Source organism: Bactrocera latifrons, unplaced genomic scaffold, assembly GCF_001853355.1.
Source record: "Bactrocera latifrons isolate USDA-ARS-PBARC rearing strain unplaced genomic scaffold, ASM185335v1 scaffold_57, whole genome shotgun sequence".
NCBI lineage: Eukaryota > Metazoa > Arthropoda > Insecta > Diptera > Tephritidae > Bactrocera > Bactrocera latifrons.
Window position 1 is genome coordinate 1,312,845 of NW_017537234.1, and position 3,567 is coordinate 1,316,411.

The 3,567-nt window shown below is 29.2% G+C and overlaps 1 protein-coding gene across 1 annotated transcript in view; it reads left to right on the top strand.

Moving 5' to 3' along the window:
• LOC108974638 (putative metabolite transport protein HI_1104) overlaps nt 1-3,567 on the top strand; it is a 20,076-nt gene that overhangs the window by 955 nt on the left and 15,554 nt on the right. The gene's annotated exons all lie outside the window — the stretch shown is intronic.

Genomic DNA, 3,567 nt, shown 5'->3' on the forward strand with positions numbered 1-3,567 from the left:
ATAAAAATTTAATAATAATCAATAATTTCCCCTACACAAATACGTAAAATTAATAAAACTAAAAATAGAAAACATACATATGTATGTGTTCATAGATAATGACTTCGAAGTCTTGTTCAACATCTATTTACTAACACACTATCTTACAAGCATCAAGCCACAAGCACAAAAATAAATACCAGAGAGCATCCACGCAATGATTTTTTGCCCATTTGTTCATTAATCAAATACTTTAAATGGTAAACCAGAAGATAAACTCAATATGAAATCATATCTACAAAAACAACTTAACACCAACAGGCGTCTTTTTAGTTTTAGCACATGACTATAATTTGTACATACATACATATACATTTCTGCTTTCATATTTTTATATTATAATTAAGGAGCGGGTTTTAAAGTTTAGTGTGGAAAATACAGCTCGGAATAGAAAAGCATTAATGAACACTTTGATTGCTAAGCTGAATGTCGGTCATGGCATTAGCTAAAAAATCGCATGATTTGCCATTAATTTAAGAGTTCTATGATTAAGGTTTACTTTGGTTTGATGTGAATTCCAAAATGTTAAGTTTTTTCGTTGACTTCTACCAATGAATAGCACAATTAACTTATTATTTCGTAATATTGTGCAATATCTATAATTTTTCATAGCAATTATTGCGTCAGAATATCTTAAATATCATCACAAACAATTTTTCAAAGCAACAGAAAGTTGCTTAGAAATTAGTAAGTACGTGTGTACACGACATTATACCACAGCTTACTGTCTAACAATAATTTCACCAAAGCACGAAAAACTAAAACACCATTTATTTAATTCGTTTCTAATGCAACGAAACAGTTCGTTTTTCTTCCATTGCAACTAATTAATTGCGCAAGCGATGAGCGCCATGTTTGATTGTATCTAATTGTTATCAAACAACAATATGATTTATTCGACAAATAAAGTCACGATTAATGTTGAAAGCCATTTGTTGCATCATGCTTTGGAGAATATGCACATCATAATATAAACGTTAAAAAATGCAGCAAAGATATTTTAAAAGACATTTTATTTATAAAAAAATTGCTATTGCTATTTTAGAAATAGTTATTTGTTTGCGCAATATGATTGCAGCGCATCACACTTTTATATACTACGAGTATGTAACATGCTGCATTGATTATTTGCAGCCCTAAGTGTACCCTGTCTTGTTTTGAAAGTAAAACTCACAATCTTTGTAGTGACTATGTTTTTATTGTAATCAAATATTTGAAATTAATCTTGTTTTTATTAGATGTATATTCGTGTTTATTCTCAAGTAGCGCTCGTTAATTGTTATAACACATTTTTGTGAAAGGGCTCATTTATGCAAATGAGTTTTTTTCGTTGCTACTGCCTATGTAATTATGAAAGTAAGAGGGCTCCTGTCACTTCATTGCTATGCAAAAGTTAATGATTGCTGGGTTTACTATTTATTTTTTTAGAATTTCTTAAATTTATTTGCATATTTAAAAAATAAATATAGCAATAAGATCAGTAGTTTATAATATTCAGACTGCATACAGCTAACAAGAACCCGAATAAGCCGAGCATGACTTGCAATTTTTTATGCTAATTCGCAATAATCTATTAGATTGTCATTGACACTTTGAGGTTACATCAACTCTTCTAAGTTCGTTAAAGCTTCTTTTCTCAATTTTTAAATATTAAATACTAACTATACGGCATATTCTCAACTAGTTTCTCTAGCATCCTCTTGTTGTTGTTCTCAGATAGTTTTGGGAAATATTGCCGTGTTGACAGTCCTTAGTCGGATAAAAATCTAGGTACGTTGCGGTTACGTTGACCCGATTGTGGTGGGATTGGCCTCTACTTTTCCTCGAGGTGGGCTAGCTTATATGAAAATGAAATTATAGTTAATCTATCTTTAATACATGTATTTAAATATTCCCACTCGGTTCTAGTGAGCTGCTAAAGATTAGTAAACCTTCAATAAATGGCATAAATTCGGTATTATAAATTTGTCAGCATCATCAGTAAACGTTTTTCTAACGGGCAGTGAACTGTCATTCCCCAGCCTTGAGAGGCAGCAAGTATGTACATAGCTACTGCAAAGAGTGTTTAATGCTCGTTGAATTTAATGAAGCACAGCAGAAAAAAGTATAAAATCACAAGCAAATTTATTGACTTCTCTATCTTATTCAAGCCAAAGACAAAAAGCACAAAAATAAAAATATTTTTTTAACTTCCTTATCTTATTAATTGGTATTACCGAGTACAACTTTTAGTGTTAAATGATTCAATCATTGAATATTTATTTAACTACTCAAACTTCTATTTATTTGTCGTAAAACAATTAAGTTATTTTTAATTTCTTTTAATTATTTAATTTTTACGATAATTTAATCTTTTTTAAATATTTAAACATTTTTTAGTTTAATTTTTATCAAAAGCCCACACTTATATATTTAAATATTTTTATTATTTAACTATTTTTTTATTATTTAAAATTTGTTCAATTCAAGATTTTTTCTTAAACACAAAACATTTGTGTAACTTCCTGCTTCCCAGCTCAAGATATTCATTAAAAATATTTCGATTACGGTTTTTTATGTTCCAGTATTAAAAAAGATTAGAATATTATGAGGTTTTATCAACTTTAGTACTTCTTCTCCATATATACTGTCATCGCTTCTTCAAAACAAAACATTTTTATGGGCTTATTTTATGACAAGCAATCATGGTCAACCGGACGTTTACCTAAGCACGGCAAGTTTTATAAATCACACAATTTAAGCTACGCACATGGCTATGCTATTTATGTGCATATAAAAATAATTACACTTTATTAACTGTAACAATAAAAATATTAACGAATTACACGGAAATTTGTGCCGTTTACTATTTAAATACTGAAAAAATTTGAGCAACAATTAATTTTAGTTAGACAGGTGGCTAATAGCAATCAAATCATATATGTACATATGTATGAGCTGCACATATGTAAGTAGTTTTTTATGCATGCTCTCCCTAGAATATGTTTGTATATTCAAATTTAACTTTCAAACATTTACGCCCGACTAATTACAATTTGCACAGCCAATTGTTTATATGTATTTGCTTGCGCTGATAGTAATAAAAATGTTCTATATGAAACTTTAAAAACAAAATAGCCATACTAAGTAAGTAATTAAAATCATAAGTATATGTTGCTAATTCACACTTCATAGATAGTTAAACATTTTTTATTGCACAACTTTTTGCCAGCATCACAAATTTCTTGCATACCAACATGCAACATACAAACAAATGCATGTTAGTACACGTCCAGCAATCAGTTTTTATTTGTTCTCACTGATTTTGTTATTGCAAGCGTACACAATTCACTTAAGCGATTTGTCATGTAAAAAATGTGGAAAATATTGACAGTTATTATGTTTGCCGAGCAAACGATCTACTCATAAACGAGTTAGAGGCGTAATGACTATTGTTTCTATGATTGTATGTACTGTACAAATAAGTCGGTAAATTAAACTGGCAAATTTGTGGACGTTATAAAAAATATTTTATGAAAAAAACTACAA